Genomic DNA, 15,291 nt, shown 5'->3' with positions numbered 1-15,291 from the left:
GTGACTAGGCCATGCTATAGTCATGCCTCATAGGGGTGTGTCAGCTGTGTGTCAGGAATGCAGCAACATTACAAATTCCCTCTGAAGACAGGAAACATCTGCAAACCAAAGAGTGATCGTATCCAGCAATATCCAGCCAAGGCTGACGAGTTACCCAGAGCAAAGTCTAGAGAGGATCCCATCCTCCCAATGCCAGTGAGCCTTCCCCCAGACAGGATTGCAGAGAAAAGCTCCACAACTCCTGCATTGTGACACTGACAGACTGCACCCCAGCTGTGCGTTCATCGTCCCCTCCATTCACTGTGCTCCGCTCCACAACCACAGCCTCCCACCCATACAGATCGAGCCTTCACTCCTGGGTGACACAGGGTTAACCTCCAGAGCCCCTTCACATACCTTCATAGGAGGACAGGCAGCTAAACACTCACGCCTATCACATTACAGAACAGGTTGTGTCAGACGCTGCAGTAAAGTACAGACACTTTGCAGCAGTAATTAATTCTACAGCTTCCACACAAACACGGCAGCTCCAGGCATTAAGCTGAAAGCCTGAGCATTCATAGGGCTCTCAATGACACAGGCTATGCTCCAGCATTTAGATCACACTGCAGAACACAGTGGCAGCAGACAATGAAAAGAGCACTCTACCTTTTATGTATAGGTTTTACAATAATAAAAGCTAGGGCTCATTGAACACTTGCAATGGGTTCTGAGGTTTTACAAAGCAGAACGATGACGTCTGCAGGATTATCAGGAGCACAGAAGCCTCCATAATCGACCTGTGACTAGCCATGCTAACAGTCAGGATCCAGCATATTTCTCTGCTATTCACAATAGTATCACCAATCTCACAAGTGCCAAAACTTAAAGGGGTCCATATATGTAAGAGAAGGCTGAACTCACCACCAGTCTCTCCATAGAAAAAGCACAGACATTTGACCTTGCTCAATACACATGCACACTTTGCTCAGAAAAAGAGAAGACTCTGAGGCTGCTTTCACACATGGCAGATTTTCTCCCAAAACCAGAAGTTGATCTTACAGGGAAGAGAAGTACAAGTTCTCCCTTTATATTTCCTATCCCATTTGAATCCACTTCTGGTTTTGGCACAAAACTTGTGTGTTTCCAGCCTGACAGTAACTTACTTTCCCAAGAAAAACATGAAAAATCTGTCGTCAAGGTAGAGTAGGGAAGCCCTCATTCATCTGCAGAAATCTGCAAGCTCAAGTAACATTTATCTAATGTGTATAGTCAGCTTAAATGGGTTTATCCAGCCTGTAAAAATGGCCAATTCTCCAGATAGACCATAAATATTGCAGAGGTCTGACTCCCAGCACTGCTGCAAATCATATGTTAAAAAAAGGGTTTGTGGCAAAATGCTAACACTGCAGCCTCTACCTTCTGTTGTTGCAAGGCACTGCAGTATTGCCCCATTCACCTGAATGGAACAAAGTTGTCATTCCCTGCACTTTGGCTACAAATAGATGAGTAAATATTGAAGAGGCTGCAGCACAATGGGCACTTCAAACTGTTCCGAGGATCAGAGGATGTGCCAGGAGTCAGACCCCTGACAATAGATTATTGATTTTTACAGACTGGATAACCTTTTTCTATTTCTCTAATTGTTCTCATGGAGTATGGGATATGGGAAGAATGGTGGCTCTCATGTGCAATTCCCTCAAGACCAGACCCGGCGGACGAACCTCAAACATTTAGGAGGAAGACACCCGGCACGATCTTCACAAGGATTCTTTAGTTAAAAACAGATGCAACACCTTTCGGGAACTGTACCATTCCCTTCTTTAGGCATAAAGAGGTACAGTTCCCTAAACGCATCGCCATCTGTTTCCAATAAAAGAATCCTTGCGAAGATCATGCCGGGTATCTTTCTCCTAAACATTTGAGGTTCATCCGCCAGGTCTGGTCTTAAGGGAATTGCACACGAGAGGGCCACTATTCTTCCCATAGGTATTTATCATACTGTGCCTCATGTTTCCAAATAAACATAAACCAAACTTATGTCTGTGATGCTGCGTGTACACGGAACAATTATCGTGCGAATTTGCACAATAACGATAGGATTCCAACGACAAATCGTACGTGTAAACGCAGTGAACGATCAAGAAATCGTTCATTTTGATTTTTGAACATGTTCTCAAATAGTCGTTGGTTGTTCGCAAAAAAAAAAAAAAAGTTGCAGATTGTTCCGTGTAAACAGTCCATCACCGATTTAACCTATGTGCGAGATAGGCTTAAGCGATCGCAAAACGATTTTTCCGTACGATCTATTGTTACGTCTAAACGCTGATTGTTATAAAAAATAACAAAAACGTTACTTCGAAATCGTTAATCATACGATCGGACGTTAATCGTACGAACCCAGCATGAGGCTATCCGATAAAAAAAAATTATAATGGGCGAGAGCCAATATGCAACCAAGCTCTAAGGGTCCTTTTACATGTGCAGATAAATTGCTTAAGTGATCGACAAGTGGTGATTTGTTTGAAATTGCTACAAAACTTGTAAATTCAGTTGTTTTAATATTGTTTTGTAAGACAGTGTCATAGCAGCATGCCACTAATCCCTGCAAACAACTAAACGTTTTACACCAAAAAATTCACTCAGCAATTGTCCTGTATAAATGGTAGCTAGTGTTTGTGCAGCACAATTTTAGGATTCTTACAGGAGGATTATAATGGTTTCCCCAGGTCGTCATCAGGACTACGATGTAACAAGCCACAGTCACTCCAGATTGGTGACACTTGGCTGTGATAAGGATAGATCTTCACAAGAGTCACTGACACACAAACGTGAGGTGTGTATAGCACAGCATGTAATTATCCAAGCAGCTGTCTGGCCTATCATAACCAATGGAAAAACACCCCATAACACTCTGGAACCCCAGAACTCTGGAATGGGCAACAGCTAGCAAGTGTGTAGAAGTGGACATACCCGATGCCTCAGCCGCACCAACTGTGACACAGCAGCTGATCCCTCCAGACTTTAGAGCCGTTTGCGGGATAAGGAGTCACTAAAGGATTTAAGGATCACTAAATTCAGTTTGTACTTTGTAGGCTCCGATGCATGAGTGGAATCACTGTGTACGCCTAAAAGGAGACACTACCCACAGGGTGGGATACAACCCACGAAAAGGAGTCACCTACCTACCTACATGTCCCCAAGCCACCGAAACCCTCACTTCAAGCCACTTACATACCCCACAGCTGGGTGGACCACCAATGCGGCAGATTCTGTGTAGAAAAGTTGTGGCTGTAAGAAATCATAGTAGTCTGGTGGTCCAAAACAAGACTTGGGTCCTCGTTCTTGACACACAAACTCCCGCTTTTCCGGTGAAGCCTATGGGATAAGTGTTCTAACTTGGAGTGCCCCTTCAATAATGATCCCGTGTATGATAGCATCACTTTCTACTGCTGGGTGACAGCATTTGGTATGTGAACCAACATGCATTCAATGTTTTCACATGGTTCACACAAAGCATTTTGGTCAGTCAAAACGCATTAAAAGGTGCAAATCTTTCCCTTATATTTTCTACTTCTGTCTGTTCCCCTCTTGGTTTTACCTAAAAACACTGACCAAACTACTCTGTACCCTGCCTTTGGGTTCTAGAAGCTGATCACCTGCTAGGCATCCCAATGTAGGCACAAAGAAGGCCCAACTCCCTATTCATCTGTCTCATAGGAGATACATCTGTCAAACATTTCTCTGGCTCTCTATTGGCATAGCAAGTGTGTTTTGAGTAGACGTATATGAGCCGACATTAGAGTCATGTATATACAAATTTCACATTTATATGATCAGATACCGTACAGTAGTCTAGTATATACATCTCACATATTATGAATATGAGCCAATACTGTAGTCAGATATATCACACATTATGTGTATGAGCAGCGTCGGACTGGGCCACCGGGGAGCCGGGGGATCCCCCGGTGGGCCCCACCCCCTCCTCCCTCTTGCAGGGCCCTTCCCCTAAGCCAGAGAGGGGCCTCCCGTTTGGAAGCTGCCTAGTGTCGGGAGCTCAAGGGGCCCCCTGCTGGCTCCTACACTGCTGGGGTGAGTTCAGCACGGCATCAGGGCCCGTTCTCTCTGTAATCATGGGCCCTCCCCTCCCCCCTGCTCACCTGACTCCCTTACATCAGCTCTGGACCTCAGCGCTGACCTCTTCCTGCCTGTCAGGAGAGCGGCAGCAGCAGCAGCAGGGCCTCCTCCATCCCCCCTCCCCTCTGCAATCATGTGACTCTCCTGTTGCTGTGTGCAGTCGGTGCACAGGAGATGGGGAGAGGCTGCAGGCTGCTGGGCCTGGCAGGGAGAAGAGAAGATGGAGATAAGAAGCTTCCTGCCCTGCTGAACATGTGAGTGTGTGTGTATATACTTGTCTATCTGTCATCAGTGTGTGTCTGTACATGTGTCATGTGTTTATGCATGTGAGTGATATATATGTGTGTGTGTGTGTTTTCTATCATGTATATAGTGTATATATTATGTGTAATCTGCATGCTTTTGTATCTGTATATCTATGTTGGTGAGTCTGTGTGTGTTAGCATGAATAGATGTATATATGTAAGGTGTGTTGTGTCTGCATGTTTGTGTATGTCTGCAGTATGTCTATTTGTGTATATATGTATACAGTGTGTATGTCTGCAGTATGTCTATTTGCGTATATATGTATACAGTGTGTATGGCTGCAGTATGTCTATTTTTGTATATATGTATACAGTGTGTATGTCTGCAGTATGTCTATTTGTGTATATATGTATACAGTGTGTATGTCTGCAGTATGTCTATTTGCGTATATATGTATACAGTGTGTATGGCTGCAGTATGTCTATTTGTGTATATATGTATACAGTGTGTATGTCTGCAGTATGTCTATTTGTGTATATATGTATACTGTATGTATGTGATGAGAAGTTCACACTTTGGAGGTCCAGTTGTGCCGGAGATCCGTGAGGCTTGGGCTCTGATCAGCTGATTCAGGATTCTCACATCAAAGATGATAGGTGTTGTAGTTGATATCACAGTAAGACTTTAATCAATGGATGACGTGTTTCATCAGATGAGATTATCAGATCTATTGAGGATTCCCTTAGAAACGCCTCATCCATTGATTTAAATCTTACTCCTACGTCTAATACGACACCTATCATCTTTAATGTAAGAATCCTGAATCAGCTGATCATCGCCCAAGCCTCACGGATCTCCTGCACAACTGGGACCTCCAGAGTGTGAACTTCTTCTCAACTATTGTACCGACTCAAGAATAAAGATATAAGCAGCAGACACAGACACAAGTGGGATAATGCCCCCCTCACCAAACTGCACCCCCTCTGGAGCAGCAGCAGTAGTATCAGTGATAGGTAGGATTATGCCCCCTCCTCATCGGCCTTCACCCCCTCCGGAGCAGCAGTATCAGTGATAGGTAGGATTATGCACCCCTCATCTGACTGCACCCCTTCCGGAGCAGTAGTATCAGTGATAGGTAGGATTATGCACCCCTCATCTGACTGCACCCCTTCCGGAGCAGTAGTATCAGTGATAGGTAGGATTATGCCCCCCCTCACCAGACTGCACCCCCTCCGGAGCAGCAGTATCAGTGATAGGTAGGATTATGCCCCCTCACCAGACTGCACCCCCTCCGGAGCAGCAGTATCAGTGATAGGTAGGATTATGCCCCCTAACCAGACTGCACCCCCTCCGAAGCAGTAGTATCAGTGATAGGTAGGATAATGCACCCCTCATCTGACTGCACCCCCTCCGGAGCAGCAGCAGTAGTATCAGTGATAGGTAGGATTATGCCCCCTAACCAGACTGCACCCCCTCCGAAGCAGTAGTATCAGTGATAGGTAGGATTATGCACCCCTCATCTGACTGCACCCCCTCCGGAGCAGCAGCAGAGGCAGCACTAAAGTAGTAAAAATTCTTCGTTTTAGCTCTGAGAAAGGCAAAACATTGCACAAGAGGGAGTTAATAAAGTCACAAGATTTTTGACTACTTTGCTGCTGTCTTCGCTGCTTAATTATTGTACCAAGTCTCCTGGTTCCGTTGAAAGGGCTGCAAGCGGCATCAAGGTGTACAAACCACCGCTAAAGTGACTGGCGGTATTGGGCTTGTAGCATGACCGCCCAAGGTGAGCAACAAGTTTAGCCACTTACACACATTTGTTCTGCAGTAATACGCTATGTGCGCCGCATGGTGTTCTCTCTTCTACTAGTATAAAATGGCAGATTACATCTTAAAAACATGTTCACACAACATATGTTTTGCATAAATCTTAGCTGTTGTTGCAATTTGCAATAACAGCCGCGATTTATGCAAAACACACGTTGTATTGGAATGAATGGAATCCCAGACGGGGCGTATACACATAGTATACGCTCCAGCCGCACGAAAAACTGACATGTCATTTTTCTGTGGCCGTACAGACATGGCAGTTCACACAATGGAGCGTGCAGCTCCAGCCACACGCTCCATTGTGTGCAGTGGTGAATTCGGATGCAGGTGCACACTGGTGCACCTGCATCCGAATTCAGCAGAAATGAAGATCATCCGGCCAGTACTGCAGTACTATCCGGGATGATCTCCAGTAACACCGGCTGCTCTGTGACCCAGCTGCGTCACAAAACAGCCGGTGTTATATGTGGTGTGAACCCAGCCTAAATCTAGGTTTACACACAGTATTTTTGCTCAGTATTTTGCAACCAAAACCAGGAGTAGATTGAAAACACAGAAAGGCTATGTTCCCACACTGTAGAAATTTACTGGATGGCCGCCATTTAATGGCAAATAATTGGTGTTATTTTAAATTTCAACAGCGTGTGAACAGAGCCTTTCTGTGTTTCAAATCCACTCCCGGTTTTGGTTACAAAAAAAATGACCAAACTACCGTGTGAACCTAGCTGTGTGACACCATGCTTACCACTTTCTTTCCACTGGTGCACTCCTGCTGCTTCTACTGGTCCTGACTCGCTGACAACCCGCTCAGCCAATCACTGCAATGACCTGCTGCAGCCATTGATTGTGAATATTTGCAGTCTTTAAAGTGTTAACTGTTATTTGAAGGAACTTTTGACATATGAGAGGTTTAGCTTGGTCGGGGTCTCTCTGATAGTAACAGCCTCCACTATATTATATGAAGTTTGTTTCCTGTAATCAGCAGAACCTCTAAGAAATACATGTTATTAAATGGCCCAGATTGCAGCCGGGCTGCATAGACTTGGGCAGCGTGCGGTTATGGACGGTGCATTTATGGAGGCATACACGGATGTGTGCAAGAGCCTGGACTGTCATTATAAAAACTTTTGACATCATGCAGATGTGTGAAATGTTTCGATCAGTCGGGGTGTCAGTGCTGAGACCTCATCTGGGGGCTAGATCATCACTCCATCAGTCATGTTACACATGACGGGCCCATAGACTATAATGGAACCCATCTCCTATAATGAGTGCTCAGCCCCTCACTTGCATTATGATGGACTGAGTGACATTCTGGCCATTGTTGGGTGTCTCACCCCTGAGACAGATTAAACTTTTAATCACGTCTGTCTGACATTTTGTATTGACCTTAAAGGGGTACTCCAGTGAAAAATATTTTTTTAAACTAACTGGTGTGAGGAAGTTATATGAATTTATTTATTACTTCTAATTAAAAATCTCCAGTCTTCCCGTACTTATCAGCTGCTGTATGTCTTGCAGGAAGTGGTGTATTGTTTCGAGTCTGACACAGTGCTTTCTGCTGCCACCTCTCTCCATGTCAGGAACTGTCCAGAGCAGGAGAGGTTTTCTATGGGGATTTGCTGCTGCTCTGGACAGTTCCTGACATGGACAGAGGTGGCAGCAGAGAGCACTGTGTCAGATTAATAAGAATACACCACTTCCTGCAGGACATACAGTAGCTGATAAGTACTGAAAGACTGAATATTTTTAATTAGAAGTAATTTACTAATCTGTAACTTCTGACATCAGATTAAAAAAAATATATATTTTTTTTTTTTACCAGAGTACCCCTTTAACGCTTTAATGACCACTGATGTGCTTTTCATGATGGTCCTTTAAAGTCTTATTCCAGCCCAACAGTTTGTGGTGAGGCTAGAATAAACCGTCATGGGTCTCCTCTGCTGGAGATTGTAATAGAGGAGCAGACTAGATGGTCATTTTTTCCTTCATCTTCTGAGGCTGTGTTCACACATTACATTTTTGATGTGTTTTTACAGCAATATTGTTGGAATTTCATTAAAGTTTCTACATAAATGGTGCAGTTTTACCACAATTGCATAAATCAGTAACAACTGTATAAGTGACTGGCAGTGCACTAGCATTGCTGCTCACATACACAGCTCTATGCAAAGTCGCTGTACTAACGTGAAAGGTTTGGCGCTGATTATGTCTTTATATGTTGGGTGGGCCCCAAGAATCAATTTCCCTGGTGGGCCAAGGTACCCCAGTCCGACACTGTGTATGAGCCAATACTATAGTCAGGTATATACACATCACGCATTATGTGTTTGAGCTGATGCTTATAGTCGAGCATACGCATGTCACATATACGTATGAGCTGATAGTGTAGTCGAGCATACGCATGTCACATATATGTATGAGCTGATAGTGTAGTCGAGTATATGCATGTCACATATGTATGAGCTGATAGTGTAAAGTATATGCATGTCAAATATTAGTTCACATGAAGCAAAAGTGTTAGAATCCCACCTGCCTCAGTGTCTCTATGGGAGGGCTTGCGCACCTCCACTTGTGTTTCTCTCCGCTCAAAGAATTGACATGTCAGTTCTTTGAGCAGAGAGCCATGGAGAGACGCATAGAGGTGCGCAAGCCCTCCCATAAAGACACTGAGGCAGACGAGGTTCCGCTACTTTTGCTCTGTGTGAACTAGCCCTTTGTCTACAAAAGAACATGCACTGCAGCACTGAGCGAGGGGCGTTTATTACCCCATCAAGTGTGAACAAGCAACATTTTGGTTACCTCACAGAACCTCTCAAGCAAGGCAACCAAAACATCGCTTGTTCACACAAGATGGAATAATAAACACACCTTAACGTGCTTTTTGGGAGTTTTGCAGTGAATATTTTTTTGTAAACCATTGAAGTGGAGGGTTGTCTGGCTCAAGCCCCAGGCCCTGACTTGCACCCTACCTACCTGACATGGTAGGGCTTCCCTTCTACATCATCTCACGTAGCACGTATAGGAGCAGACATTGTAGTCCAGCATATACATCTCATATGAAAAAATATGGAGGGAAGCCAGCAACTTGAACACAGTTTCAAAACATCACGCACCTGTGTGAATACACTCCACTTTTAATCACTATATTTTTGGATTAAATACAAACCTAGGTCTGGTTTGGTGAGGAGTCTACTGAACTCTAACTTTCCTGCACTGCAGGTACTTGTATTGGGATTACATCTCATATACTGTGCGTACCAGCTGACACTGTAGTGTATACACATTACATGTAATGTATATAAGCTTACGTTGTAGTGGTATTTACATCTTACACATATGAGCATAAATAGTGGAGTATATACATATCTCACATAACATACATGACTGCTGTAGTATATACACAACATACATGGCTGCTGTAGTATATACACATCTCACATAACATACATGGCTGCTGTAGTATATATCAGTAGAAATTTTTTTTTTTTACGGATCCTCTCATTGAAATCAATTGTTTACGGATTGTAACATGTTGGCGTCTGTATTTCCGTAAAAAAAATATGGATGAAGTGCATTGAAAAGCATTGGAGTAGTAAAAAATAAATTTTACGGAAATACGGATGTCCAATCCATAAATTTTAGCGGGTTGTTTCAGGACCAAAAACAAATTACTGAACTTGGCCATATGGCTGCTGTAGTATATACACATTTCACATAGTATATATGGCTGCTGTAGTACATACATCTCACATAAAGCGTATATCAGCACACAGTATATACACATTTCACATAGTATATATGGCTGCTGTAGTATATACATCTCACATAAAGCATATATCAGCACACAGTATATACACATCTCACATAAAGCATATATCAGCACACAGTATATACACATCTCACATAGTATATATGGCTGCTGTAGTATATACATCTCACATAAAGCGTATATCAGCACACAGTATATACACATCTCACATGTAATGTATATAAGCTGACATTGTAGTAGTGCATACACATACACTCCACCATACAGAGGTCGTGTATAACACACCATAACACACCAGCAGTGGCTTCTATAACAATCTATATGCTCAGCTATGAACCTGCCGCCTGGGACACTTAGGCGCTTGTCAATTACATTCGGCTCCGCCTGTGATTGGAAGCGTGGCATAGACAAGGGGCGGGACAAGCCTCCTGATTGGTCAGCTGATGACAGCCGTGCCAGACTGGGGAGCGGCACTGAGCTCGGAAGGTTTGAGGCCTTCTATCGCTCTCCGCAGCACACACACCTACCTCCGCTATCTCATGTCCGCCCGTCACTGGGCAGTCTCCGTCACGCTGCTATTCTTAGCTTTCCCAGCCGTTTTATCTTCTCCCGCAACGAATCATACCGCCATAGCTGCTGCTTCACTCTAGTATCAACACCGCCAGCCGCTTCCGCCCCTAGCAACGGATATCCTCCCCGCCCGCAACCATGGCGACCGCCGCGTCTGCTGATTGGCCTCTAAGGCTGTCACTCTGCTATGAGAGGCAGTGAAAGCCGAAGTGCACGGTGAAAACTACGCGTTCCTATTGGTTTGTTTCCTAGTCAATCACTATCAGTGGGGCGGAACTTATAAGTGTACAGCTTTAGAAAGGGTGGGACATTATATGTAACACACTGACATAATGGGAGGGGCGAGGAGATGATTGGCAGGATATCTGCCAGCGATTAATCAATGATCGCTTCCATTGAGGGCTGATCTAGCTTCCCTGCTGCCTGAGGGAAACCTGAAACCCCCCACAGAAGGCGACTATGGCTTTGTATAGGCATTGTTATTATGGGCAGAGTTCACACTAGAGAAAATCATCTGGATATCAGCGTAGAATGTGCCGTGTTGGTGCTGTGGCTGTTCAGGAATTGTGTAGAGCTCTGACTGATTTCATGCAGAACCTGAGTGTTTTTATGGATTATTTTACCACACATTTTTAATATTCACAATTTACATTAACTGGAGATTTTTTTATTTATTGTTATTAGGTGAAGACACTAGTCTATAGGATACAGAAAGCTGTGTTGTTTGCGCTCCTTTTTACCCTTGTGAACAGGCAGGTGGTATGCTTTGTAGCCTCCCTTCGTGTACTTTATGTTGCCTTTTAGGGCGGGTTCACACTGAGGAATTCTCGCGGATAAATTCTGTGGAATTCCGTCACCTGTATGCGCGCACGCCGGCGCACCTTTCCGCCGGCTCCATAGACACCATTCTATGGGCCAGCTGATTCCGCATTCAGCTGAAAGAATTGACGGTGTCTATGGAGCCGGCGGAGAGGCGTGCGGCCGTGCACGCGTACAGGCGATGGAATTCCACAGAATTTATCCGCGAGAATTCCTCAGTGTGAACCCACCCTTACTGTAGTCCAGTTTTGTTCCTGCCCAAGCTGAGTGGGAGCAAGCAACATCATTTTACACTGAATAATAGAGTAGAGAGTCAGACTGTGCAGCATTTCATTACTGGTGGCTAAAGAAGTTAGATGGAGCCCTAGGGAGTCCTAGAAAACATGGATACAGACTATGATTATGTTCACACTCTGCTAAAATTGAGTGGATGGCTGCTATTTAATGGCAAATAATTGCCGTTATTTGCCATTAAATGGCGGACATCCACTTAATTTCAACAGTGTGTGAACATAGCCTTTCTGTGTTTTTAATCCACTTTTGGTTTGGGTTTCAAAAATCCAAAAGTGGAAGCACAGCCACATAATGTATCTTTTTTTATTTTTTTTTCAGGCAGTCTTAGGACTTAGCAATGAGGAAACATCAGAAAATTGTACAGATTTGGCCGTGTGGCTGAACCTAAACACTCTGTCCGCTTCTGGAGAAGTTGAATGCTGTCCTAGCTAGTTCTTGAAAACATGGATACAGCCATAGGCTATGTTCCCACACAGTAATTCTGCTCAGTATTCTGCAACCAAAACACCTGGAGTGACTAGAAAACACAGAAAGGGTATATTCACACGAACGGACTCACAGCGAGATTCTCGCTGCGAGTCCGGCAGGTTCTGGCAGTTCCCACACACTTTATACTCGCTGCGGTCTGAACAACCGCAGCAAGTATGTAATTCTACCGCCCTTAACCCCTTCTGCTCCCGCCCGGATCCCCCGCTGTAAGCATACATTACCTCTTCTCGCTGCACGGGTCCGGCGTCCTGCTCTCCCGTCCGGCCAATCAGTGGCTGCGGCTGGGCAACACACTGATTGGCCGGACGGGAGAGCAGGACGCCGGACCCGTGCAGCGAGGAGAGAGGTAAATGTATGCTTACAGCGGGGGAGCAGAAGGGGTTAAGGGCGGTAGAATTACATACTCGCTGCGGTCGTTCAGACCGCAGCGAGTATATAGTGTGTGGAAACTGCCAGGACCTTCCGGACTCGCAGCGAGAATCTCGCTACGAGTCCGTTCGTGTGAATATACCCAAAGGCTATGTTTACACACTGATTAAATTTAGTGCATGGCCGCCATATAATGGTAAATAACTCCTTTTTTTTTTAAATAGCAGCAATTATTTGTCGTTCCTGGTTTTGGTTGTGAAATACTGACTAAAATCCTGAGCAAAAATACTGTGTGGGAACAAAGCTATAGGCTGTATCCATGTTTTCCTGCAGCTCTAGGGGTGCATCTGCATCACATAACGGACAATTTTCAGACATTTTCTAATCACTATTAGGGCTGCATCCAACTTCTTCAGCCACTGGTATTCAAATGCCAAACGATTTGACTTAAGTATACTCAAGTTGCAACTAACAGGTTGGTGAACCTTTTGTGGCATCACAATCAGGGGCTGGCAAGTTTTAGCCTGAGGAAGCGAGCACACAGCAGTGGTGTAAGAGTAGCGGCCAGTCATTAAGGTACGTTCACATGTACTTAATCCACTCTGCAGATTTTAGGTATTTATTTATATTGATGAAATCAGTATCAAATCCACAATAGGTTAGGTAGGTGTGAATCTGTACTTACAGATGGACTGTCCTTACAAGGTTTAGAGCTGCCGATCCTTGCAGACAGGTGCCGTAGCAGGGGCTCTGCAGCACCAGGGGGCCCCTGGGGTGACATAGCCTGCAGCACCTGCCAGCCGAGCAGGCCTTCTGGGTGCTGCAGTTGTTTGGGGTCCGGGGGAAGTGAAGAAAAATGGCCCCTGTGCCAATTCACATTGTCTCCTGCTGCTACCCCCCCCCCAGGAGACAAATCTTACATGCCTCTGTCTCACATTGTGTTTGCTGATGATGCATACAGGGGGCAAGGCGTGATGTCACAGGAGGCTTGGCTGGATAACCCAATCCCCTGACTGATTCACCATCTCTGACTGAACAGAAGCAGCTGCTGCACAAATTTTACTGATTCTAATGGGTGGGGGCTGTGATGATCACATGAGGGAAAGCATTGCATTCTGGGAAAGGCCAAACCAGGAAGAACAAAAACACAAAACAGAGCAAAAACTCCCCAAACAAATGGATTTTTGGTAGTTTCAAAACTGGGATAGACAGGTAAGTAATACTATATGCTTCTGCAGAAGTTTCATTTTTTTTAACCTCTACCTGGAGTTCCCCTTTAAGTCTGAAAGAAACATGCATATATAGTTGAATCTCTCAGTGCGAATGTGTTGGAACTGTGGTCTAGGGGTAACTCACCTGTCTGGAGACCTGCCAGAAGTTCATTCTCAGGTTCAAATCCCCTAATGGAAATAGAGGATTTTATTTATTTATTTTTTTTCCTAATTATTCTATCATTTTAAGGCTATGTTCACACACAGTATTTATGTTTAGTATTTTGCAACCAAAACCAGGAGTGAACTGAAAACATAGAAAGGCTATAGAAACACTGTTAAAATTGAGTGCATGGCCATCATTTAATGGCAAATATTGGCTGTTGTTTTAAAATAACAGTAATTATTTGCCATTAGGTGGCTGCTATCCACTCAGTTTCAGAAGCATGTGGACATAGCCTCTCTGTGATTTTAATCTACTACTGGTTATACTGAGCAAAAATACTGTGTGTGAACATAGCCTTAAAGGGGTTATCCAGTGCTACAAAAACATGGCCATTTTTCCCCCTTTCTTGTCTCCAGTTTGGGTGGAGTTTAAAACTCAGTTCCATTCAAGTAAATGGAGCTTAACTGCAAACCACACCTGAACTGGAGACAAGAGAGGGGGAAAAGTGGCCATGTTTTTGTAGTGCTGGATAACCCCTTTAACAATGATACAATAATGACAGAAAAACAAACAAAAAAAACAAAGAGCTCTATTTCATTTCCATCAGGGGATTTTAACCAGAGACCAAACTGCTGGCAGGTCACTAGACAGGTGAGTTACCCCTAGACTACAGCCCCTACACAGTTTATTTCAGACATAACCTGCCTACAAAGGACTGATCTGCAGTCGGAGACACTGACAGCTGTGCGAGCAGGAGGCCGGGCAGCATTGGTTATTCATGAAGAAGAGGGAGGAGGAAGGAGTGGAGAGGTGTGCCAGAGTGTGGCACGAACAACTCCTCTTTGCCTCTCCAGTACAGTAGGAGATGTGAGATTGTGCACAATCCACTGCACAGAAAATTACCAAAAGTCACCATGCTCACTAAGGGACTGTAAGCTACAGCAAACTGTCAGCCCCTTAGTTAGGGCCCAGGAGCTGACAGATTCCCTTTAAGTTCCATGCAGCGCCTAATTGAAGCTTTTAACAGGCCTCCTTGCCTGTCAATCACCCTGCAGAGCATGCTGACAGGCAGGGAGCCATGACTAGTCACAGCCCAGATAATTGTTCCCGTCTCTCTCTCTGCCTTGCGCTCCGACATAAAAGACGTTTGGCCGGAATGTGAAGTCTCCAACAGAGGAACCCCAGACATGGTAGAGGGACCCTTTAGAATATCCATTAGCCACTGCTTGGCCACTGACGTCCCCGATCCCCACCCAGCTGGGAATGGGGGACCGCAGCTACGGGATACGAGCACCAGCGCTAGAGTGGGGGAGGTTAGAGCATATTACTTTTACGCTCCACAGCACTCTACAGCTAAAAATCACCCCAGCCCGGAGTTCTCCTTATGCTAATTGGTTCCCTTTAATTAA

The 15,291-nt window shown here is 44.7% G+C and overlaps 2 protein-coding genes across 5 annotated transcripts in view; one reads left to right on the top strand and one right to left on the bottom strand.

Annotated features, from left to right (window-relative positions):
- Positions 1–10,673, bottom strand: part of AKTIP (AKT interacting protein) — a 29,766-nt gene extending 19,093 nt beyond the window's left edge. For 2 of the 4 annotated variants that reach the window (XM_069966262.1, XM_069966265.1), the window contains exon 1: positions 10,492–10,673. The gene's annotated coding sequence lies outside the window, so the exon portion shown is untranslated. Of the gene's footprint in view, positions 1–396; positions 461–10,249; positions 10,272–10,491 lie in introns of those variants that run through there. The other 2 variants (XM_069966264.1, XM_069966263.1) reach the window with 2 other exon arrangements.
- Positions 10,475–15,291, top strand: part of N4BP1 (NEDD4 binding protein 1) — a 48,381-nt gene continuing 43,564 nt past the window's right edge. Inside the window, exon 1 of the mRNA XM_069966258.1 lies at positions 10,475–10,773. The gene's annotated coding sequence lies outside the window, so the exon portion shown is untranslated. The remainder of the gene's footprint in view (positions 10,774–15,291) is intronic.

Source organism: Dendropsophus ebraccatus, chromosome 4 (genome assembly GCF_027789765.1).
Source record: "Dendropsophus ebraccatus isolate aDenEbr1 chromosome 4, aDenEbr1.pat, whole genome shotgun sequence".
In the NCBI taxonomy this organism is placed as follows: Eukaryota; Metazoa; Chordata; class Amphibia; order Anura; family Hylidae; genus Dendropsophus; species Dendropsophus ebraccatus.
Note: the sequence above shows the minus strand (reverse complement) of the source record. Positions and strands in the feature narration are given on the sequence as shown.